The following is a 25,916-nucleotide window of genomic DNA, read 5'->3' as shown; positions in this document are numbered from 1 at the left end:
TTTCTTAAGGGAGAGTTTTAAAAAAAGGGAATTGGATAATTGCATGAAAGGAGAGTCAAACAAAAGCAGTGATAAGGAAGTGGGCCCAAATGGCAAGTCTTTCAAAAAACTGCCATGGTACGATGGCCTGAATGGACTGGCGATGTGTTGTGCACTGCTGATCGTCCATGGCTGGGTCAATACCTCTGCAGCCTTGCGAAATGTCACAGTGGAATTGCATTTCAATGAAACAAGCAGCACAAATCGATTAAGACTGTATAGTTTAACAATACTTTCAGCTTCCTCAACGTTGCAACTGTGTTGAGTTTCTGTAGTGTAGTGGTGATCACGTTTTCCTTACACGCAAAAGATCCCCAGTTCGAAACTGGGCAGAAACATTTTCAAAAGCAACCCAAACTTCTTCGCCAGAAATATGCAATCATTGACATTCCCCATGAACACAACACAATTTCTCAAAGCCCTCTTTCTCTTGCACATTGTGCGCGCAATGCCTTGCACTTGCTCCTCTTTCTCGTCCAGATGCTGCAGATAGTTCCTCAAAACCGAGCAGTGACACTTTATTTGGCTCAGATTAGAATGGAAACCTGCAACACGAGCTTGCGAAGTAACAGCGAATCTTAGTCTCATTTCAGACGAGGCAAAAGCACATCAGCAATTCACTTTCACCAGCTCCACAGTCGTTGAGACAGGGGCACGCTGCAATATTTTGACCCGCACTGTCCAATTACTCGCTGTCAGCAGCAAGTGGCGTCTGCTGCCTCAATCAACAGGTTACTGGCCATCTCGGGGAGGTAAAATAGCACAACCCGGGCCAAATCTCCCCATCAACCAAGCACCGGCTCAGCAAAACGTAGGCACATGATATCCGGGTCACTGAACCTCCGAGCAGCTCTGACAGAACACCCAAGTGACTGAAACTTTCTTTGAGTTGCAATGATGAATCTCCGGTGGAAACAAGTTGGGGGAAATTGCTCCTCCTGAACATTTCTTCTTGGGTAAAAGGTGCAAAAATCCTTTTCAATTTAACCACTGCTGCAGCAGATTCTTGGTGTCTTAAGCACCTTGATAACCCAGCTCTTAACATGCAGCCGCAATTATGACAAGGGGTAAAGGTTCATGACACGCAGAGGGGAAAAAGTTATTTAAGTTATGACAGTCGCTCACAGACTTATTAGCGTTTTGTTCAGTCAGTAACAGAGACATATCTGGATTTATTGATGCAGATTAACATAACTATTCAGCGTCACGCAGAGCCGCTAGGAGTACTTTGCCTCCCTTAAAGACGGACACAGCTGATTCTGTAACTGAAGCTAAGGAAACAGGCAGACCTGCCAAATTATCATTTTTATTTTGTTCTTCATTCGGCAAGTAACAGGAACACTAACAAGGTGGCGTTGAAAATGAGATGCACTGCGGCTCCGCTCAATATCAAAGCGCTCCTTCATATTGAACTGAGGAAGAATATACATGAATAAAAGCAAAATACTGTGGATGCTGGAAATCTGAAATAAAAACAAGAAATTCTGGAAATACTCAGCAGGTCTGGCAGCATCTGTGGAGACAGAAGCAGAGTTAACATTTCGGCTCAGTGACCCTTCTTCAGAACTGGCAAATATTAGAAATGTCAAAGGTTAGAAGCAAGTAAAGCGGGGGTGGAGCAAGAGATAACAAAGGAGAAGGTGTAGATTGGACAAGGCCACAGAATAGCTGACCAGAAGGTCATGGAGCAAAGGCAAACAATATGTTAATGGTATGTTGAAAGACAAAGCATTAGTACAGAGAGGACTGTTAATGGACTGAAAATTGAACAGCAGCAAGTACAAACAGGAAAAAAAACAGTGGGTAAGCAAACTGAACAAACTAAGATGAAATAAAATAAATATACAAAAAAATGTAAAAAATGTAAAAATGAAAAATAACAAAAAATGAAAGTAAAATGGGGGCCCCGTCATGCTCTGGAATTATTGAACTCAATATTCAGTCCGGCACGCTCTCGTGTGCAGTGGTTCACACCGCAGCCTCACAGCTCCAGCGACCCGCTTTCAATTCTGGGCACTGCCTGCGTGGTGTTTGCAAGTTCTCCCTGTGTCTGCGTGGGATTCCTCTGGGTGCTCCGGTTTCCTCCCACATGCCAAAGACTGGCTGCTTGATAGGTTAATTGGCCATTATAAATTGCCCCTCGTATAGGCAGGTGGTAGGGAAATATAGGGAAGGTGGGGATGTGGTAGGAATATGGAATTCGTGTCGGATTGGCTTAAATGGGTGGTCGATGGTCAGCACAGACTCGGTGGGCCGAAGGGCCTGTTTCACTGCTGTATCACCAAACTAAACTAATCGGTCAACGGGATGCTGTTTTTCGAGCTTGTGTTGATGTTCACTGGAACACTGAGGCAATCCCAGGATAGAGCTGTGAGCATGAGAGCAGTGGGCAGTCTTGAAATGGCAAGCAACCGGAAGCTCAGGGTGCTGCTTGCGGACTGAGCCGACGTATTCCGCAAAGCGGTCACCCAGTCTGCGTTTGGTCTCCCCAATAAACATGAATATACATGAATTGGATTTAGGCGCCAGTATGTTGCAAAACAAGAAGAAAGAAAAGCACAAATGCCATTAACTCTGACTTTGCAAATGATTCACTGAAAAATTCTTTCATTTGCTGGAAAAGATGACTATTGTGCATCTGAAAATGGGCACCATGGAATTGTGTTGCATACTGACCTGTTTTCTTATATTTGCCTGTCATCTATGCAATTCAATTTGTGTTGGATATTGCTGAGAATCTCATTTCAAGATGAGGGCACAGATATTATTATAATCCTACTGAAAGCCTAAACCTGGAACAAATACTGTGTTACATGGATTGCAACATTTCGAGGGCTGTGCAGCTAAGGTGAGGAAGACAGGAATGATGTGTTTGATGATTGCGTGGAATGCATTGCAAACTTGGGTTACGTTGCTTGATTTCATTCTACACCTTGAAATTCAGAAACAAGTGAGGAACCAGGTGGAAACCAACAGCTGTCTCTGTGGAAGAGGGGACATGGCTTCCTAATCTAACCATTTGAACTCTGCAAACATTCTGCTGGATCTGAACTGCCCTGTATACCAAGGCCAATTTGTATACTATATAAATTGGCATGCCCAGCCTATGCAGAGGACTCCAGGTGGGGTCCAACCAGGACATTATATAGCTGCAGTGAAGCTTCGCCCCCATTATATAACTGCCTCTGTTACGCATTCTACTGCGAGGGTAATCACATTGTATGTAGCATCTCAGCAAAATAAGGACTCATTTGATCAAAATAAAGAGTTTAAAAACACAAATATGTGTCAGTGCAATCAGTAAATAATGAGAAATGAAATCCAGAAGTTGGCAAGAATCCCAAGTGGATGTCTTGGTGTGGTTGGGGAAGGGAATCTTTGTCAATGAGGGCACACTGTGCAAAAACACTGCAGCAGCTGCTGCACCTCTTACAAACTTAGTTTCTTAAGGGAGAGTTTTTAAAAAAGGGAATTGGATAATTGCATGAAAGGAGAGGCAAACAAAAGCAGAGCGAAGGAAGTGGGCCCAAATGGCAAGTCTTTCAAAAAACTGGCAATGTTACGATGGCCTGAATGGACTGGCGATGTGTTGTGCACTGCTGATCGTCCATGGCTGGGTCAATACCTCTGCAGCCTTGCGAAATGTCACAGTGGAATTGCATTTCAATGAAACAAGCAGCACAAATCGATTAAGACTGTATAGTTTAACAATACTTGCAGCTTCCTCAGCGCTGTAACTGTGTTGAGTTTCTGTAGTGTAGTGGTGATCACGTTTGCCTCACACGCAAAATGCCCACAGTTCAAAACTGCGCAGAAACATTTTCAAAACCAACCCGAACTTCACAGCAAGAAATATGCAATCATTGACATTCCCCATGAACACAACACAATTTCTCAAAGCCCTCTTTCTCTTGCACATTGCCTTGCACTCGCTCCTCTTTCTAGTCCTGATGCTGCAGAAAGTTCCTCAAAACCGAGCAGTGACACTTTATTTGGCTCAGATTAGAATAGAAACCTGCAACACGAGCTTGCTAAGTAACAGCGAATCTTAGTCTCATTTCAGACGAGGCAAAAGCACATCAGCAATTCACTTTCACCAGCTCCACAGTCGTTGAGACAGGGGCACGCTGCAATATTTTGACCCGCACTGTCCAATTACTCGCTGTCAGCAGCAAGTGGCGTCTGCTGCCTCAATCAACAGGTTACTGGCCATCTCGGGGAGGTAAAATAGCACAACCCGGGCCAAATCTCCCCATCAACCAAGCACCGGCTCAGCAAAACGTAGGCACATGATATCCGGGTCACTGAACCTCCGAGCAGCTCTTGCAGAACACCCAAGTGACTGAAACTTTATTTGAGTTGCAATGATGAATCTCCGGTGGAAACAAGTTGGGGGAAATTGCTCCTCCTGAACATTTCTTCTTGGGTAAAAGGGGCAAAAATCCTTTTCAATTTAACCACTGCTGCAGCAGATTCTTGGCGTCTTAAGCACCTTGATAACCCATCTCTTAACATGCAGCCGCAATTATGACAAGGGGTAAAGGTTCATGACACGCAGAGGGGAAAAAGTTATTTAAGTTATGACAGTCGCTCACAGATTTATTAGCGTTTTGTTCAGTCAGTAACAGAGACATACCTGGATTTATTGATGGAGATTAACATAACGATTCAGCATCACGCAGAGCCGCGAGGAGTACTTTGCCTCCCTTAAAGACGGACAAAGCTGATTCTGTAACTGAAGCTAAGGAAACAGGCAGACCTGCCAAATTATCATTTTATTTTGTTCTTCATTCGGCAAGTAACAGGAACACTAACAAGGTGGCGTTGAAAATGAGATGCACTGCGGCTCCGCTCAATATCAAAGCGCTCCTTCATATTGAACCGAGGAAGAATATACATGAATAAAAGCAAAATACTGTGGATGCTGGAAATCTGAAATAAAAACAAGAAATTCTGGAAATACTCAGCACGACTGGCAGCATCTTTGGAGACAGAAGCAGAGTTAACATTTCGGCTCAGTGACCCTTCTTCAGAACTGGCAAATATTAGAAATGTCAAAGGTTAGAAGCAAGTAAAGCGGGCGTGGAGCAAGAGATAACAAAGGAGAAGGTGTAGATTGGACAAGGCCACAGAATAGCTGACCAGAAGGTCATGGAGCAAAGGCAAACAATATGTTAATGGTGTGTTGAAAGACAAAGCATTAGTACAGAGAGGACTGTTAATGGACTGAAAATTGAACAGCAGCAAGTACAAACAGGAAAAAAATCAATGGGTAAGCAAACTGAACAAACTAAGATGAAATAAAATAAACATACAAAAAAATGTAAAAAATGAAAAATAACAAAAAATGAAAGTAAAATGGGGGCCCCGTCATGCTCTGGAATTATTGAACTCAATATTCAGTCCGGCACGCTCTCGTGTGCAGTGGTTCACACCGCAGCCTCACAGCTCCAGCGACCCGCTTTCAATTCTGGGCACTGCCTGCGTGGTGTTTGCAAGTTCTCCCTGTGTCTGCGTGGGATTCCTCTGGGTGCTCCGGTTTCCTCCCACATGCCAAAGACTGGCTGCTTGATAGGTTAATTGGCCATTACAAATTGCTCCTCGTAATGGGAGGTGGCAGGGAAATATCGGGAAGGTGGGGATGTGGTAGGAATATGAAATTCGTGTCGGATTAGTATAAATGGGTGGTCGATGGTCAGCACAGACTCGGTGGGCCGAAGGGCCTGTTTCACTGCTGTATCACCAAACTAAACTAATCGGTCAACGGGATGCTGTTTTTCGAGCTTGTGTTGATGTTCACTGGAACACTGAGGCAATCCCAGGATAGAGATGTGAGCATGAGAGCAGTGGGCAGTCTTGAAATGGCAAGCAACCGGAAGCTCAGGGTCCTGCTTGCGGACTGAGCCGACGTATTCCGCAAAGCGGTCACCCAGTCTGCGTTTGGTCTCCCCAATAAACATGAATATACATGAATTGGATTTAGGCGCCAGGATGTTGCAAAACAAGAAGAAAGAAAAGCACAAATGCCATTAACTCTGACTTTGCAAATGATTCACTGAAAAATTCTTTCATTTGCTGGAAAAGATGACTATTGTGCATCTGAAAATGGGCACCATGGAATTGTGTTGCATACTGACCTGTTTTCCTATATTTGCCTGTCATCTATGCAATTCAATTTGTGTTGGATATTGCTGAGAATCTCATTTCAAGATGAGGGCACAGATATTATTATAATCCTACTGAAAGCCTAAACCTGGAACAAATACTGTGTTACATGGATTGCAACGTTTCGAGGGCTGTGCAGCTAAGGTGAGGAAGACAGGAATGATGTGTTTGATGATTGCGTGGAATGCATTGCAAACTTGGGTTACGTTGCTTCATTTCATTCTACACCTTGAAATTCAGAAACAAGTGAGGCACCAGGTGGAAACCAACAGCTGTCGCTGTGGAAGAGGGGACATGGCTTCCTAATCTAACCATTTGAACTCTGCAAACATTCTGCTGGATCTGAACTGCCCTGTATACCAAGGCCAATTTGTATACTATATAGATTGGCATGCCCAGACTATGCAGAGGACTCCAGGTGGGGTCCAACCAGGACATTATATAGCTGCAGTGAAGCTTCGCCCCCATTATATAACTGCCTCTGTTACGCATTCTACTGCGAGGGTAATCACATTGTATGTAGCAACTCAGCAAAATAAGGACTCATTTGATCAAAATAAAGAGTTTAAAAACACAAATATGTGTCCGTGCAATCAGTAAATAATGAGAAATGAAATCCAGAAGTTGGCAAGAATCCCAAGTGGATGTCTTGGTGTGTTTGGGGAAGGGAATCTTTGTCAATGATGGCACACTGTGCATTAACACTGCAGCAGCTGCTGCACCTCTTACAAACTTAGTTTCTTAAGGGAGAGTTTTAAAAAAAGGGAATTGGATAATTGCATGAAAGGAGAGGCAAAGAAAAGCAGAGCTAAGGAAGTGGGTCCAAGTGGCAAGTCTTTGAAAAAACTGGCAATGGTACGATGGCCTGAATGGACTGGCGATGTGTTGTGCACTGCTGATCGTCCATGGCTGGGTCAATACCTCTGCAGCCTTGCGAAATGTCACTGTGGAATTGCATTTCAATGAAACAAGCACCACAAATCGATTAAGACTGTATAGTTTAACAATACTTGCAGCTTCCTCAGCGCTGTAACAAGTTGAGTTTCTGTAGTGTAGTGGTGATCACGTTTGCCTAACACGCAAAAAGTCCCCAGTTCGAAACTGCGCAGAAACATTTTCAAAACGAACCCAAACTTCTTCGCAAGAAATATGCAATCATTGACATTCCCCATGAACACAACACAATTTCTCAAAGCCCTCTTTCTCTTGCACATTGTGTGCACAATGCCTTGCACTCGCTCCTCTTTCTAGTCCTGATGCTGCAGAAAGTTCCGCAAAACCGAGCAGTGACACTTTATTTGGCTCAGATGAGAATAGAAACCTGCAACACGAGCTTGCTAAGTAACAGCGAATCTTAGTCTCATTTCAGACGAGGCAAAAGCACATCAGCAATTCACTTTCACCAGCTCCACAGTCGTTGAGACAGGGGCACGCTGCAATATTTTGACCCGCACTGTCCAATTACTCGCTGTCAGCAGCAAGTGGCGTCTGCTGCCTCAATCAACAGGTTACTGGCCATCTCGGGGAGGTAAAATAGCACAACCCGGGCCAAATCTCCCCATCAACCAAGCACCGGCTCAGCAAAACGTAGGCACATGATATCCGGGTCACTGAACCTCCGAGCAGCTCTTACAGAACACCCAAGTGACTGAAACTTTCTTTGAGTTGCAATGATGAATCTCCGGTGGAAACAAGTTGGGGGAAATTGCTCCTCCTGAACATTTCTTCTTGGGTAAAAGGGGCAAAAATCCTTTTCAATTTAACCACTGCTGCAGCAGATTATTGGTGTCTTAAGCACCTTGATAACCCAGCTCTTAACATGCAGCCGCAATTATGACAAGGGGTGAAGGTTCATGACACGCAGAGGGGTAAAAGTTATTTAAGTTATGACAGTCGCTCACAGATTTATTAGCGTTTTGTTCAGTCAGTAACAGAGACATACCTGGATTTATTGATGCAGATTAACATAACTATTCAGCGTCACGCAGAGCCGCTAGGAGTACTTTGCCTCCCTTAAAGACGGACACGGCTGATTCTGTAACTGAAGCTAAGGAAACAGGCAGACCTGCCAAATTATTATTTTATTTTGTTCTTCATTCGGCAAGTAACAGGAACACTAACAAGGTGGCGTTGAAAATGAGATGCACTGCGGCTCCGCTCAATATCAAAGCGCTCCTTCATATTGAACCGAGGAAGAATATACATGAATAAAAGCAAAATACTGTGGATGCTGGAAATCTGAAATAAAAACAAGAAATTCTGGAAATACTCAGCACGACTGGCAGCATCTGTGGAGACAGAAGCAGAGTTAACATTTCGGCTCAGTGACCCTTCTTCAGAACTGGCAAATATTAGAAATGTCAAAGGTTAGAAGCAAGTAAAGCGGGGGTGGAGCAAGAGATAACAAAGGAGAAGGTGTAGATTGGACAAGGCCACAGAATAGCTGACCAGAAGGTCATGGAGCAAAGGCAAACAATATGTTAATGGTGTGTTGAAAGACAAAGCATTAGTACAGAGAGGACTGTTAATGGACTGAAAATTGAACAGCAGCAAGTACAAACAGGAAAAAAAACAGTGGGTAAGCAAACTGAACAAACTAAGATGAAATAAAATAAACATACAAAAAAATGTAAAAAATGTAAAAATGAAAAATAACAAAAAATGAAAGTAAAATGGGGGCCCCGTCATGCTCTGGAATTATTGAACTCAATATTCAGTCCGGCACGCTCTCGTGTGCAGTGGTTCACACCGCAGCCTCACAGCTCCAGCGACCCGCTTTCAATTCTGGGCACTGCCTGCGTGGTGTTTGCAAGTTCTCCCTGTGTCTGCGTGGGATTCCTCTGGGTGCTCCGGTTTCCTCCCACATGCCAAAGACTGGCTGCTTGATAGGTTAATTGGCCATTATAAATTGCCCCTCGTATAGGGAGGTGGCAGGGAAATATAGGGAAGGTGGGGATGTGGTAGGAATATGGAATTCGTGTCGGATTAGTATAAATGGGTGGTCGATGGTCAGCACAGACTCGGTGGGCCGAAGGGCCTGTTTCACTGCTGTATCACCAAACTAAACTAATCGGTCAACGGGATGCTGTTTTTCGAGCTTGTGTTGATGTTCACTGGAACACTGAGGCAATCCCAGGATAGAGATGTGAGCATGAGAGCAGTGGGCAGTCTTGAAATGGCAAGCAACCGGAAGCTCAGGGTCCTGCTTGCGGACTGAGCCGACGTATTCCGCAAAGCGGTCACCCAGTCTGCGTTTGGTCTCCCCAATAAACATGAATATACATGAATTGGATTTAGGCGCCAGTATGTTGCAAAACAAGAAGAAAGAAAAGCACAAATGCCATTAACTCTGACTTTGCAAATGATTCACTGAAAAATTCTTTCATTTGCTGGAAAAGATGACTATTGTGCATCTGAAAATGGGCACCATGGAATTGTGTTGCATACTGACCTGTTTTCCTATATTTGCCTGTCATCTATGCAATTCAATTTGTGTTGGATATTGCTGAGAATCTCATTTCAAGATGAGGGCACAGATATTATTATAATCCTACTGAAAGCATAAACCTGGAACAAATACTGTGTTACATGGATTGCAACGTTTCGAGGGCTGTGCAGCTAAGGTGAGGAAGACAGGAATGATGTGTTTGATGATTGCGTGGAATGCATTGCAAACTTGGGTTACGTTGCTTGATTTCACTCTACACCTTGAAATTCAGAAACAAGTGAGGCACCAGGTGGAAACCAACAGCTGTCTCTGTGGAAGAGGGGACATGGCTTCCTAATCTAACCATTTGAACTCTGCAAACATTCTGCTGGATCTGAACTGCCCTGTATACCAAGGCCAATTTGTATACTATATAGATTGGCATGCCCAGACTATGCAGAGGACTCCAGGTGGGGTCCAACCAGGACATTATATAGCTGCAGTGAAGCTTCGCCCCCATTATATAACTGCCTCTGTTACGCATTCTACTGCGAGGGTAATCACATTGTATGTAGCAACTCAGCAAAATAAGGACTCATTTGATCAAAATAAAGAGTTTAAAAACACAAATATGTGTCAGTGCAATCAGTAAATAATGAGAAATGAAATCCAGAAGTTGGCAAGAATCCCAAGTGGATGTCTTGGTGTGGTTGGGGAAGGGAATCTTTGTCAATGATGGCACACTGTGCATTAACACTGCAGCAGCTGCTGCACCTCTTACAAACTTAGTTTCTTAAGGGAGAGTTTTAAAAAAAGGGAATTGGATAATTGCATGAAAGGAGAGGCAAAGAAAAGCAGAGCTAAGGAAGTGGGCCCAAATGGCAAGTCTTTCATAAAACTGCCATGGTACGATGGCCTGAATGGACTGGCGATGTGTTGTGCACTGCTGATCGTCCATGGCTGGGTCAATACCTCTGCAGTCTTGCGAAATGTCACAGTGGAATTGCATTTCAATGAAACAAGCACCACAAATCGATTAAGACTGTATAGTTTAACAATACTTGCAGCTTCCTCAGCGGTGTAAGTGTGTTGAGTTTCTGTAGTGTAGTGGTGATCACGTTTACCTCACACGCAAAAAGTCCCCAGTTCGAAACTGGGCAGAAACATTTTCAAAACGAACCCAAACTTCTTCGCAAGAAATATGCAATCATTGACATTCCCCATGAACACAACACAATTTCTCAAAGCCCTCTTTCTCTTGCACATTGTGTGCACAAAGCCTTGCACTCGCTCCTTTTTCTAGTCCTGATGCTGCAGAAAGTTCCTCAAAACCGAGCAGTGACACTTTATTTGGCTCAGATTAGAATAGAAACCTGCAACACGAGCTTGCGAAGTAACAGCGAATCTTACTCTCATTTCAGACGAGGCAAAAGCACATCAGCAATTCACTTTCACCAGCTCCACAGTCGTTGAGACAGGGGCACGCTGCAATATTTTGACCCGCACTGTCCAATTACTCGCTGTCAGCAGCAAGTGGCGTCTGCTGCCTCAATCAACAGGTTACTGGCCATCTCGGGGAGGTAAAATAGCACAACCCGGGCCAAATCTCCCCATCAACCAAGCACCGGCTCAGCAAAACGTAGGCACATGATATCCGGGTCACTGAACCTCCGGGCAGCTCTGACAGAACAGCCAAGTGACTGAAACTTTCTTTGAGTTGCAATGATGAATCTCCGGTGGAAACAAGTTGGGGGAAATAGCTCCTCCTGAACATTTCTTCTTGGGTAAAAGGGGCAAAAATCCTTTTCAATTTAACCACTGCTGCAGCAGATTCTTGGTGTCTTAAGCACCTTGATAACCCAGCTCTTAACATGCAGCCGCAATTATGACAAGGGGTAAAGGTTCATGACACGCAGAGGGGAAAAAGTTATTTAAGTTATGACAGTCGCTCACAGATTTATTAGCGTTTTGTTCAGTCAATAACAGAGACATACCTGGATTTATTGATGCAGATTAACATAACTATTCAGCGTCACGCAGAGCCGCGAGGAGTACTTGGCCTCCCTTAAAGACGGACACAGCTGATTCTGTAACTGAAGCTAAGGAAACAGGCAGACCTGCCAAATTATCATTTTATTTTGTTCTTCATTCGGCAAGTAACAGGAACACTAACAAGGTGGCGTTGAAAATGAGATGCACTGCGGCTCCGCTCAATATCAAAGCGCTCCTTCATATTGAACTGAGGAAGAATATACATGAATAAAAGCAAAATACTGTGGATGCTGGAAATCTGAAATAAAAACAAGAAATTCTGGAAATACTCAGCACGACTGGCAGCATCTGTGGAGACAGAAGCAGAGTTAACATTTCGGCTCAGTGACCCTTCTTCAGAACTGGCAAATATTAGAAATGTCAAAGGTTAGAAGCAAGTAAAGCGGGGGTGGAGCAAGAGATAACAAAGGAGAAGGTGTAGATTGGACAAGGCCACAGAATAGCTGACCAGAAGGTCATGGAGCAAAGGCAAACAATATGTTAATGGTGTGTTGAAAGACAAAGCATTAGTACAGAGAGGACTGTTAATGGACTGAAAATTGAACAGCAGCAAGTACAAACAGGAAAAAAAACAGTTGGTAAGCTAACTGAACAAACTAAGATGAAATAAAATAAACATACAAAAAAATGTAAAAAATGTAAAAATGAAAAATAACAAAAAATGAAAGTAAAATGGGGGCCCCGTCATGCTCTGGAATTATTGAACTCAATATTCAGTCCGGCACGCTCTCGTGTGCAGTGGTTCACACCGCAGCCTCACAGCTCCAGCGACCCGCTTTCAATTCTGGGCACTGCCTGCGTGGTGTTTGCAAGTTCTCCCTGTGTCTGCGTGGGATTCCTCTGGGTGCTCCGGTTTCCTCCCACATGCCAAAGACTGGCTGCTTGATAGGTTAATTGGCCATTATAAATTGCCCCTCGTATAGGGAGGTGGTAGGGAAATATAGGGAAGGTGGGGATGTGGGAGGAATATGGAATTCGTGTCGGATTAGTATAAATGGGTGGTCGATGGTCAGCACAGACTCGCTGGGCCGATGGGCCTGTTTCACTGCTGTATCACCAAACTAAACTAATCGGTCAACGGGATGCTGTTTTTCGAGCTTGTGTTGATGTTCACTGGAACACTGAGGCAATCCCAGGATAGAGATGTGAGCATGAGAGCAGTGGGCAGTCTTGAAATGGCAAGCAACCGGATGCTCAGGGTCCTGCTTGCGGACTGAGCCGACGTATTCCGCAAAGCGGTCACCCAGTCTGCGTTTGGTCTCCCCAATAAACATGAATATACATGAATTGGATTTAGGCGCCAGTATGTTGCAAAACAAGAAGAAAGAAAAGCACAAATGCCATTAACTCTGACTTTGCAAATGATTCACTGAAAAATTCTTTCATTTGCTGGAAAAGATGACTATTGTGCATCTGAAAATGGGCACCATGGAATTGTGTTGCATACTGACCTGTTTTCCTATATTTGCCTGTCATCTATGCAATTCAATTTGTGTTGGATATTGCTGAGAATCTCATTTCAAGATGAGGGCACAGATATTATTATAATCCTACTGAAAGCATAAACCTGGAACAAATACTGTGTTACATGGATTGCAACGTTTCGAGGGCTGTGCAGCTAAGGTGAGGAAGACAGGAATGATGTGTTTGATGATTGCGTGGAATGCATTGCAAACTTGGGTTACGTTGCTTGATTTCATTCTACACCTTGAAATTCAGAAACAAGTGAGGCACCAGGTGGAAACCAACAGCTGTCTCTGTGGAAGAGGGGACATGGCTTCCTAATCTAACCATTTGAACTCTGCAAACATTCTGCTGGATCTGAACTGCCCTGTATACCAAGGCCAATTTGTATACTGTATAGATTGGCATGCCCAGACTATGCAGAGGACTCCAGGTGGGGTCCAACTAGGACATTATATAGCTGCAGTGAAGCTTCGCCCCCATTATATAACTGCCTCTGTTACGCATTCTACTGCGAGGGTAATCACATTGTATGTAGCATCTCAGCAAAATAAGGACTCATTTGATCAAAATAAAGAGTTTAAAAACACAAATATGTGTCAGTGCAATCAGTAAATAATGAGAAATGAAATCCAGAAGTTGGCAAGAATCCCAAGTGGATGTCTTGGTGTGGTTGGGGAAGGGAATCTTTGTCAATGATGGCACACTGTGCATTAACACTGCAGCAGCTGCTGCACCTCTTACAAACTTAGTTTCTTAAGGGAGAGTTTTAAAAAAAGGGAATTGGATAATTGCATGAAAGGAGAGGCAAAGAAAAGCAGAGCTAAGGAAGTGGGCCCAAGTGGCAAGTCTTTGAAGAAACTGGAAATGGTACGATGGCCTGAATGGACTGGCGATGTGTTGTGCACTGCTGATCGTCCATGGCTGGGTCAATACCTCTGCAGCCTTGCGAAATGTCACAGTGGAATTGCATTTCAATGAAACAAGCACCACAAATCGATTAAGACTGTATAGTTTAACAATACTTGCAGCTTCCTCAGCGCTGTAACGTGTTGAGTTTCTGTAGTGTAGTGGTGATCACGTTTGCCTCACAAGCAAAAGGTCCCTAGTTCAAAACTGGACAGAAACATTTTCAAAACGAACCCAAACTTCTTCGCAAGAAATATGCAATCATTGACATTCCCCATGAACACAACACAATTTCTCAAAGCCCTCTTTCTCTTGCACATTGTGTGCACAATGCCTTGCACTCGCTCCTCTTTCTAGTCCTGATGCTGCAGAAAGTTCCGCAAAACCGAGCAGTGACACTTTATTTGGCTCAGATGAGAATAGAAATCTGCAACACGAGCTTGCTAAGTAACAGCGAACCTTAGTCTCATTTCAGACGAGGCAAAAGCACATCAGCAATTCACTTTCACCAGCTCCACAGTCGTTGAGACAGGGGCACGCTGCAATATTTTGACCCGCACTGTCCAATTACGCGCTGTCAGCAGCAAGTGGCGTCTGCTGCCTCAATCAACAGGTTACTGGCCATCTCGGGGAGGCAAAATAGCACAATCCGGGCCAAATCTCACCATCAACCAAGCACCGGCTCAGCAAAACGTAGGCACATGATATCCGGGTCACTGAACCTCCGAGCAGCTCTTCAAGAACACCCAAGTGACTGAAACTTTCTTTGAGTTGCAATGATGAATCTCCGGTGGAAACAAGTTGGGGGAAATTGCTCCTCCTGAACATTTCTTCTTGGGTAAAAGGGGCAAAAATCCTTTTCAATTTAACCACTGCTGCAGCAGATTCTTGGTGTCTTAAGCACCTTGATAACCCAGCTCTTAACATGCAGCCGCAATTATGACGAGGGGTGAAGGTTCATGACATGCAGAGGGGAAAAAGTTATTTAAGTTATGACAGTCGCTCACAGATTTATTAGCGTTTTGTTCAGTCAGTAACAGAGACATACCTGGATTTATTGATGCAGATTAACATAACTATTCAGCGTCACGCAGAGCCGCTGGGAGTACTTTGCCTCCCTTAAAGACGGACACGGCTGATTCTGCAACTGAAGCTAAGGAAACAGGCAGACCTGCCAAATTATTATTTTATTTTGTTCTTCATTCGGCAAGTAACAGGAACACTAACAAGGTGGCGTTGAAAATGAGATGCACTGCGGCTCCGCTCAATATCAAAGCGCTCCTTCATATTGAACCGAGGAAGAATATAGATGAATTAAGGCAAAATACTGTGGATGCTGGAAATCTGAAATAAAAACAAGAAATTCTGGAAATACTCAGCACGACTGGCAGCATCTGTGGAGACAGAAGCAGAGTTAACATTTCGGCTCAGTGACCCTTCTTCAGAACTGGCAAATATTAGAAATGTCAAAGGTTAGAAGCAAGTAAAGCGGGGGTGGAGCAAGAGATAACAAAGGAGAAGGTGTAGATTGGACAAGGCCACAGAATAGCTGACCAGAAGGTCATGGAGCAAAGGCAAACAATATGTTAATGGTGTGTTGAAAGACAAAGCATTAGTACAGAGAGGACTGTTAATGCACTGAAAATTGAACAGCAGCAAGTACAAACAGGAAAAAAAAACAGTGGGTAAGCAAACTGAACAAACTAAGATGAAATAAAATAAACATACAAAAAAATGTAAAAAATGTAAAAATGAAAAATAACAAAAAATGAAAGTAAAATGGGGGCCCCGTCATGCTCTGGAATTATTGAACTCAATATTCAGTCCGGCACGCTCCCGTGTGCAGTGGTTCACACCGCAGCCTCACAGCTCCAGCGACCCGCTTTCAATTCTGGACACTGCCTGCGTGGTGTTTGCAAGTTCTCCCTGTGTCTGCGTGGGATTCCTCTAGGTGCTCCGGTTTCCTCCCACATGCCAAAGACTGGCTGCTTGATAGGTTAATTGGCGATTATAAATTGCCCCTCGTATGGGGAGGTGGCAGGGAAATATAGGGAAGGTGGGGATGTGGTAGGAATATGGAATTCGTGTCGGATTAGTATAAATGGGTGGTCGATGGTCAGCACAGACTCGTGGGCCGAAGGGCCTGTTTCACTGCTGTATCACCAAACTAAACTAATCGGTCAACGGGATGCTGTTTTTCGAGCTTGTGTTGATGTTCACTGGAACACTGAGGCAATCCCAGGATAGAGATGTGAGCATGAGAGCAGTGGGCAGTCTTGAAATGACAAGCAACCGGAAGCTCAGGGTCCTGCTTGCGGACTGAGCCGACGTATTCCGCAAAGCGGTCACCCAGTCTGCGTTTGGTCTCCCCAATAAACATGAATATACATGAATTGGATTCAGGCGCCAGTATGTTGCAAAACAAGAAGAAAGAAAAGCACAAATGCCATTAACTCTGACTTTGCAAATGATTCACTGAAAAATTCTTTCATTTGCTGGAAAAGAAGACTATTGTGCATCTGAAAATGGGCACCATGGAATTGTGTTGCATACTGACCTGTTTTCCTATATTTGCCTGTCATCTATGCAATTCAATTTGTGTTGGATATTGCTGAGAATCTCATTTCAAGATGAGGGCACAGATATTATTATAATCCTACTGAAAGCCTAAACCTGGAACAAATACTGTGTTACATGGATTGCAACGTTTCGAGGGCTGTGCAGCTAAGGTGAGGAAGACAGGAATGATGTGTTTGATGATTGCGTGGAATGCATTGCAAACTTGGGTTACGTTGCTTCATTTCATTCTACACCTTGAAATTCAGAAACAAGTGAGGCACCAGGTGGAAACCAACAGCTGTCTCTGTGGAAGAGGGGACATGGCTTCCTAATCTAACCATTTGAACTCTGCAAACATTCTGCTGGATCTGAACTGCCCTGTATACCAAGGCCAATTTGTATACTATATAAATTGGCATGCCCAGACTATGCAGAGGACTCCAGGTGGGGTCCAACCAGGACATTATATAGCTGCAGTGAACCTTCGCCCCCATTATATAACTGCCTCTGTTACGCATTCTACTGCGAGGGTAATCACATTGTATGTAGCATCTCAGCAAAATAAGGACTCATTTGATCAAAATAAAGAGTTTAAAAACACAAATATGTGTCAGTGCAATCAGTAAATAATGAGAAATGAAATCCAGAAGTTGGCAAGAATCCCAAGTGGATGTCTTGGTGTGGTTGGGGAAGGGAATCTTTGTCAATGATGGCACACTGTGCATTAACACTGCAGCAGCTGCTGCACCTCTTACAAACTTAGTTTCTTAAGGGAGAGTTTTAAAAAAAGGGAATTGGATAATTGCATGAAAGGAGAGGCAAACAAAAGCAGAGCGAAGGAAGTGGGCCCAAATGGCAAGTCTTTCAAAAAACTGCCATGGTACGATGGCCTGAATGGACTGGCGATGTGTTGTGCACTGCTGATCGTCCATGGCTGGGTCAATACCTCTGCAGCCTTGCGAAATGTCACAGTGGAATTGCATTTCAATGAAACAAGCAGCACAAATCGATTAAGACTGTATAGTTTAACAATACTTGCAGCTTCCTCAGCGATGCAACTGTGTTGAGTTTCTGTAGTGTAGTAGTGATCACGTTTACCTAACACACAAAAGGTCCCCAGTTCGAAACTGGGCAGAAACATTTTCAAAACGAACCCAAACTTCTTCGCAAGAAATATGCAATCATTGACATTCCCCATGAACACAACACAATTTCTCAAAGCCCTCTTTCTCTTGCACATTGTGTGCACAATGCCTTGCACTCGCTCCTCTTTCTAGTCCTGATGCTGCAGAAAGTTCCGCAAAACCGAGCAGTGACACTTTATTTGGCTCAGATGAGAATAGAAACCTGCAACACGAGCTTGCTAAGTAACAGCGAATCTTAGTCTCATTTCAGACGAGGCAAAAGCACATCAGCAATTCACTTTCACCAGCTCCACAGTCATTGAGACAGGGGCACGCTGCAATATTTTGACCCGCACTGTCCAATTACTCGCTGTCAGCAGCAAGAGGCGTCTGCTGCCTCAATCAACAGGTTACTGGCCATCTCGGGGAGGTAAAATAGCACAACCCGGGCCAAATCTCCCCAGAAACCAAGCACCGGCTCAGCAAAACGTAGGCACATGATATCCGGGTCACTGAACCTCCGAGCAGCTCTTACAGAACACCCAAGTGACTGAAACTTTCTTTGAGTTGCAATGATGAATCTCCTGTGGAAACAAGTTGGGGGAAATTGCTCCTCCTGAACATTTCTTCTTGGGTAAAAGGGGCAAAAATCCTTTTCAATTTAACCACTGCTGCAGCAGATTCTTGGTGTCTTAAGCACCTTGATAACCCAGCTCTTAACATGTAGCCGCAATTATGACAAGGGGTGAAGGTTCATGACACGCAGAGGGGAAAAAGTTATTTAAGTTATGACAGTCGCTCACAGATTTATTAGCGTTTTGTTCAGTCAGTAACAGAGACATACCTGGATTTATTGATGCAGATTAACATAACTATTCAGCGTCACGCAGAGCCGCTGGGAGTACTTTGCCTCCCTTAAAGACGGACACGGCTGATTCTGCAACTGAAGCTAAGGAAACAGGCAGACCTGCCAAATTATTATTTTATTTTGTTCTTCATTCGGCAAGTAACAGGAACACTAACAAGGTGGCGTTGAAAATGAGATGCACTGCGGCTCCGCTCAATATCAAAGCGCTCCTTCATATTGAACCGAGGAAGAATATAGATGAATTAAGGCAAAATACTGTGGATGCTGGAAATCTGAAATAAAAACAAGAAATTCTGGAAATACTCAGCACGACTGGCAGCATCTGTGGAGACAGAAGCAGAGTTAACATTTCGGCTCAGTGACCCTTCTTCAGAACTGGCAAATATTAGAAATGTCAAAGGTTAGAAGCAAGTAAAGCGGGGGTGGAGCAAGAGATAACAAAGGAGAAGGTGTAGATTGGACAAGGCCACAGAATAGCTGACCAGAAGGTCATGGAGCAAAGGCAAACAATATGTTAATGGTGTGTTGAAAGACAAAGCATTAGTACAGAGAGGACTGTTAATGCACTGAAAATTGAACAGCAGCAAGTACAAACAGGAAAAAAAAACAGTGGGTAAGCAAACTGAACAAACTAAGATGAAATAAAATAAACATACAAAAAAATGTAAAAAATGTAAAAATGAAAAATAACAAAAAATGAAAGTAAAATGGGGGCCCCGTCATGCTCTGGAATTATTGAACTCAATATTCAGTCCGGCACGCTCCCGTGTGCAGTGGTTCACACCGCAGCCTCACAGCTCCAGCGACCCGCTTTCAATTCTGGGCACTGCCTGCGTGGTGTTTGCAAGTTCTCCCTGTGTCTGCGTGGGATTCCTCTAGGTGCTCCGGTTTCCTCCCACATGCCAAAGACTGGCTGCTTGATAGGTTAATTGGCGATTATAAATTGCCCCTCGTATGGGGAGGTGGCAGGGAAATATAGGGAAGGTGGGGATGTGGTAGGAATATGGAATTCGTGTCGGATTAGTATAAATGGGTGGTCGATGGTCAGCACAGACTCGTGGGCCGAAGGGCCTGTTTCACTGCTGTATCACCAAACTAAACTAATCGGTCAACGGGATGCTGTTTTTCGAGCTTGTGTTGATGTTCACTGGAACACTGAGGCAATCCCAGGATAGAGATGTGAGCATGAGAGCAGTGGGCAGTCTTGAAATGACAAGCAACCGGAAGCTCAGGGTCCTGCTTGCGGACTGAGCCGACGTATTCCGCAAAGCGGTCACCCAGTCTGCGTTTGGTCTCCCCAATAAACATGAATATACATGAATTGGATTCAGGCGCCAGTATGTTGCAAAACAAGAAGAAAGAAAAGCACAAATGCCATTAACTCTGACTTTGCAAATGATTCACTGAAAAATTCTTTCATTTGCTGGAAAAGAAGACTATTGTGCATCTGAAAATGGGCACCATGGAATTGTGTTGCATACTGACCTGTTTTCCTATATTTGCCTGTCATCTATGCAATTCAATTTGTGTTGGATATTGCTGAGAATCTCATTTCAAGATGAGGGCACAGATATTATTATAATCCTACTGAAAGCCTAAACCTGGAACAAATACTGTGTTACATGGATTGCAACGTTTCGAGGGCTGTGCAGCTAAGGTGAGGAAGACAGGAATGATGTGTTTGATGATTGCGTGGAATGCATTGCAAACTTGGGTTACGTTGCTTCATTTCATTCTACACCTTGAAATTCAGAAACAAGTGAGGCACCAGGTGGAAACCAACAGCTGTCTCTGTGGAAGAGGGGACATGGCTTCCTAATCTAACCATTTGAACTCTGCAAACATTCTGCTGGATCTGAACTGCCCTGTATACCAAGGCCAATTTGTATACTATATAAATTGGCATGCCCAGACTATGCAGAGGACTCCAGGTGGGGTCCAACCAGGACATTATATAGCTGCAGTGAACCTTCGCCCCCATTATATAACTGCCTCTGTTACGCATTCTACTGCGAGGGTAATCACATTGTATGTAGCATCTCAGCAAAATAAGGACTCATTTGATCAAAATAAAGAGTTTAAAAACACAAATATGTGTCAGTGCAATCAGTAAATAATGAGAAATGAAATCCAGAAGTTGGCAAGAATCCCAAGTGGATGTCTTGGTGTGGTTGGGGAAGGGAATCTTTGTCAATGATGGCACACTGTGCATTAACACTGCAGCAGCTGCTGCACCTCTTACAAACTTAGTTTCTTAAGGGAGAGTTTTAAAAAAAGGGAATTGGATAATTGCATGAAAGGAGAGGCAAACAAAAGCAGAGCGAAGGAAGTGGGCCCAAATGGCAAGTCTTTCAAAAAACTGCCATGGTACGATGGCCTGAATGGACTGGCGATGTGTTGTGCACTGCTGATCGTCCATGGCTGGGTCAATACCTCTGCAGCCTTGCGAAATGTCACAGTGGAATTGCATTTCAATGAAACAAGCACCACAAATCGATTAAGACTGTATAGTTTAACAATACTTGCAGCTTCCTCAGCGATGCAACTGTGTTGAGTTTCTGTAGTGTAGTGGTGATCACGTTTACCTAATACACAAAAGGTCCCCAGTTCGAAACTGGGCAGAAACATTTTCAAAATGAACCCAAACTTCTTCGCAAGAAATATGCAATCATTGACATTCCCCATGAACACAACACAATTTCTCAAAGCCCTCTTTCTCTTGCACATTGTGTGCACAATGCCTTGCACTCGCTCCTCTTTCTAGTCCTGATGCTGCAGAAAGTTCCGCAAAACCGAGCAGTGACACTTTATTTGGCTCAGATGAGAATAGAAACCTGCAACACGAGCTTGCTAAGTAACAGCGAATCTTAGTCTCATTTCAGACGAGGCAAAAGCACATCAGCAATTCACTTTCACCAGCTCCACAGTCATTGAGACAGGGGCACGCTGCAATATTTTGACCCGCACTGTCCAATTACTCGCTGTCAGCAGCAAGAGGCGTCTGCTGCCTCAATCAACAGGTTACTGGCCATCTCGGGGAGGTAAAATAGCACAACCCGGGCCAAATCTCCCCAGAAACCAAGCACCGGCTCAGCAAAACGTAGGCACATGATATCCGGGTCACTGAACCTCCGAGCAGCTCTTACAGAACACCCAAGTGACTGAAACTTTCTTTGAGTTGCAATGATGAATCTCCTGTGGAAACAAGTTGGGGGAAATTGCTCCTCCTGAACATTTCTTCTTGGGTAAAAGGGGCAAAAATCCTTTTCAATTTAACCACTGCTGCAGCAGATTCTTGGTGTCTTAAGCACCTTGATAACCCAGCTCTTAACATGTAGCCGCAATTATGACAAGGGGTGAAGGTTCATGACACGCAGAGGGGAAAAAGTTATTTAAGTTATGACAGTCGCTCACAGATTTATTAGCGTTTAGTTCAGTCAGTAACAGAGACATACCTGGATTTATTGATGCAGATTAACATAACTATTCAGCGTCACGCAGAGCCGCTGGGAGTACTTTGCCTCCCTTAAAGACGGACACGGCTGATTCTGTAACTGAAGCTAAGGAAACAGGCAGACCTGCCAAATTATTATTTTATTTTGTTCTTCATTTGGCAAGTAACAGGAACACTAACAAGGTGGCGTTGAAAATGAGATGCACTGCGGCTCCGCTCAATATCAAAGCGCTCCTTCATATTGAACCGAGGAAGAATATACATGAATAAAAGCAAAATACTGTGGATGCTGGAAATCTGAAATAAAAACAAGAAATTCTGGAAATACTCAGCACGACTGGCAGCATCTGTGGAGACAGAAGCAGAGTTAACATTTCGGCTCAGTGACCCTTCTTCAGAACTGGCAAATATTAGAAATGTCAAAGGTTAGAAGCAAGTAAAGCGGGGGTGGAGCAAGAGATAACAAAGGAGAAGGTGTAGATTGGACAAGGCCACAGAATAGCTGACCAGAAGGTCATGGAGCAAAGGCAAACAATATGTTAATGGTGTGTTGAAAGACAAAGCATTAGTACAGAGAGGACTGTTAATGGACTGAAAATTGAACAGCAGCAAGTACAAACAGGAAAAAAAACAGTGGGTAAGCAAACTGAACAAACTAAGATGAAATAAAATAAACATACAAAAAAATGTAAAAAATGTAAAAATGAAAAATAACAATAAATGAAAGTAAAATGGGGGCCCCGTCATGCTCTGGAATTATTGAACTCAATATTCAGTCCGGCACGCTCTCGAGTGCAGTGGTTCACACCGCAGCCTCACAGCTCCAGCGACCCGCTTTCAATTCTGGGCACTGCCTGCGTGGTGTTTGCAAGTTCTCCCTGTGTCTGCGTGGGATTCCTCTGGGTGCTCCGGTTTCCTCGCACATGCCAAAGACTGGCTGCTTGATAGGTTAATTGGCCATTATAAATTGCCCCTCGTATAGGGAGGTGGTAGGGAAATATAGGGAAGGTGGGGATGTGGTAGGAATATGGAATTCGTGTCGGATTAGTATAAATGGGTGGTCGATGGTCAGCACAGACTCGGTGGGCCGAAGGGCCTGTTTCACTGCTGTATCACCAAACTAAACTAATCGGTCAACGGGATGCTGTTTTTCGAGCTTGTGTTGATGTTCACTGGAACACTGAGGCAATCCCAGGATAGAGATGTGAGCATGAGAGCAGTGGGCAGTCTTGAAATGGCAAGCAACCGGATGCTCAGGGTCCTGCTTGCGGACTGAGCCGACGTATTCCGCAAAGCGGTCACCCAGTCTGCGTTTGGTCTCCCCAATTAACATGAATATACATGAATTGGATTTAGGCGCCAGTATGTTGCAAAACAAGAAGAAAGAAAAGCACAAATGCCATTAACTCTGACTTTGCAAATGATTCACTGAAAAATTCTTTCATTTGCTGGAAAAGATGACTATTGTGCATCTGAAAATGGGCACCATGGAATTGTGTTGCATACTGACCTGTTTTCCTATATTTGCCTGTCATCTATGCAATTCAATTTGTGTTGGATATTGCTGAGAATCTCATTTCAAGATGAGGGCACAGATATTATTATAATCCTACTGAAAGCCTAAACCTGGAACAAATACTGTGTTACATGGATTGCAACGTTTCGAGGGCTGTGCAGCTAAGGTGAGGAAGACAGGAATGATGTGTTTGACGATTGCGTGGAATGCATTGCAAACTTGGGTTACGTTGCTTGATTTCATTCTACACCTTGAAATTCAGAAACAAGTGAGGCACCAGGTGGAAACCAACAGCTGTCTCTGTGGAAGAGGGGACATGGCTTCCTAATCTAACCATTTGAACTCTGCAAACATTCTGCTGGATCTGAACTGCCCTGTATACCAAGGCCAATTTGTATACTATATAGATTGGCATGCCCAGACTCTGCAGAGGACTCCAGGTGGGGTCCAACCAGGACATTATATAGCTGCAGTGAAGCTTCGCCCCCATTATATAACTGCCTCTGTTACGCATTCTACTGCGAGGGTAATCACATTGTATGTAGCAACTCAGCAAAATAAGGACTCATTTGATCAAAATAAAGAGTTTAAAAACACAAATATGTGTCAGTGCAATCAGTAAATAATGAGAAATGAAATCCAGAAGTTGGCAAGAATCCCAAGTGGATGTCTTGGTGTGGTTGGGGAAGGGAATCTTTGTCAATGATGGCACACTGTGCATTAACACTGCAGCAGCTGCTGCACCTCTTACAAACTTAGTTTCTTAAGGGAGAGTTTTAAAAAAAGGGAATTGGATAATTGCATGAAAGGAGAGGCAAAGAAAAGCAGAGCAAAGGAAGTGGGCCCAAGTGGCAAGTCTTTGAAAAAACTGGCAATGGTACGATGGCCTGAATGGACTGGCGATGTGTTGTGCACTGCTGATCGTCCATGGCTGGGTCAATACCTCTGCAGCCTTGCGAAATGTCACAGTGGAATTGCATTTCAATGAAACAAGCACCACAAATCGATTAAGACTGTATAGTTTAACAATACTTGCAGCTTCCTCAGCGCTGTAACGTGTTGAGTTTCTGTAGTGTAGTGGTGATCACGTTTGCCTAACACACAAAAGGTCCCCAGTTCGAAACTGGGCAGAAACATTTTCAAAACGAACCCAAACTTCTTCGCAAGAAATATGCAATCATTGACATTCCCCATGAACACAACGCAATTTCTCAAAGCCCTCTTTCTCTTGTACATTGTGTGCACAATGCCTTGCACTCGCTCCTCTTTCTAGTCCTGATGCTGCAGAAAGTTCCGCAAAACCGAGCAGTGACACTTGATTTGGCTCAGATGAGAATAGAAACCTGCAACACGAGCTTGCTAAGTAACAGCGAATCTTAGTCTCATTTCAGACGAGGCAAAAGCACATCAGCAATTCACTTTCACCAGCTCCACAGTCGTTGAGACAGGGGCACGCTGCAATATTTTGACCCGCACTGTCAATTACTCGCTGTCAGCAGCAAGTGGAGTCTGCTGCCTCAATCAACAGGTTACTGGCCATCTCGGGGAGGTAAAATAGCACAACCCGGGCCAAATCTCCCCATCAACCAAGCACCGGCTCAGCAAAACGTAGGCACATGATATCCGGGTCACTGAACCTCCGAGCAGCTCTTACAGAACAGCCAAGTGACTGAAACTTTCTTTGCGTTGCAATGATGAATCTCCGGTGGAAACAAGTTGGGGGAAATTGCTCCTCCTAAATATTTCTTCTTGGGTAAAAGGGGCAAAAATCCTTTTCAATTTAACCACTGCTGCAGCAGATTCTTGGTGTCTTAAGCACCTTGATAACCCAGCTCTTAACATGCAGCCGCAATTATGACAAGGGGTAAAGGTTCATGACACGCAGAGGGGAAAAAGTTATTTAAGTTATGACAGTCGCTCACAGATTTATTAGCGTTTTGTTCAGTCAGTAACAGAGACATACCTGGATTTATTGATGCAGATTAACATAACTATTCAGCGTCACGCAGAGCCGCTGGGAGTACTTTGCCTCCCTTAAAGACGGACACAGCTGATTCTGTAACTGAAGCTAAGGAAACAGGCAGACCTGCCAAATTATCATTTTATTTTGTTCTTCATTCGGCAAGTAACAGGAACACTAACAAGGTGGCGTTGAAAATGAGATGCACTGCGGCTCCGCTCAATATCAAAGCACTCCTTCATATTGAACCGAGGAAGAATATACATGAATAAAAGCAAAATACTGTGGATGCTGGAAATCTGAAATAAAAACAAGAAATTCTGGAAATACTCAGCACGACTGGCAGCATCTGTGGAGACAGAAGCAGAGTTAACATTTC

General features: G+C 43.9%; 7 non-coding genes across 7 annotated transcripts; all 7 read left to right on the top strand.

The window, feature by feature from the left end:
* Positions 1-304: 304 nt before the first annotated feature.
* On the top strand, positions 305-377 carry trnav-uac (transfer RNA valine (anticodon UAC)). The gene has a single exon. It is a non-coding gene; the product is annotated as a tRNA-Val (tRNA).
* Positions 378-3,785: 3,408 nt separating this feature from the next.
* On the top strand, positions 3,786-3,858 carry trnav-cac (transfer RNA valine (anticodon CAC)). The gene has a single exon. It is a non-coding gene; the product is annotated as a tRNA-Val (tRNA).
* Positions 3,859-7,245: 3,387 nt separating this feature from the next.
* On the top strand, positions 7,246-7,318 carry trnav-aac (transfer RNA valine (anticodon AAC)). The gene has a single exon. It is a non-coding gene; the product is annotated as a tRNA-Val (tRNA).
* Positions 7,319-10,724: 3,406 nt separating this feature from the next.
* trnav-cac (transfer RNA valine (anticodon CAC)) lies at positions 10,725-10,797 on the top strand. The gene has a single exon. It is a non-coding gene; the product is annotated as a tRNA-Val (tRNA).
* A 3,406-nt stretch (positions 10,798-14,203) lies between these two features.
* On the top strand, positions 14,204-14,276 carry trnav-cac (transfer RNA valine (anticodon CAC)). Its single transcript has one exon. It is a non-coding gene; the product is annotated as a tRNA-Val (tRNA).
* A 6,885-nt stretch (positions 14,277-21,161) lies between these two features.
* trnai-aau (transfer RNA isoleucine (anticodon AAU)) lies at positions 21,162-21,234 on the top strand. The gene has a single exon. It is a non-coding gene; the product is annotated as a tRNA-Ile (tRNA).
* Positions 21,235-24,640: 3,406 nt separating this feature from the next.
* On the top strand, positions 24,641-24,713 carry trnav-aac (transfer RNA valine (anticodon AAC)). Its single transcript has one exon. It is a non-coding gene; the product is annotated as a tRNA-Val (tRNA).
* The last annotated feature ends 1,203 nt before the right edge of the window (positions 24,714-25,916 follow it).

This window comes from Heterodontus francisci, chromosome 22 (genome assembly GCF_036365525.1).
Source record: "Heterodontus francisci isolate sHetFra1 chromosome 22, sHetFra1.hap1, whole genome shotgun sequence".
NCBI lineage: Eukaryota > Metazoa > Chordata > Chondrichthyes > Heterodontiformes > Heterodontidae > Heterodontus > Heterodontus francisci.
The sequence above is the reverse complement of the archived record's forward strand: the minus strand, read 5'-3'. Positions and strand labels throughout refer to the sequence as shown.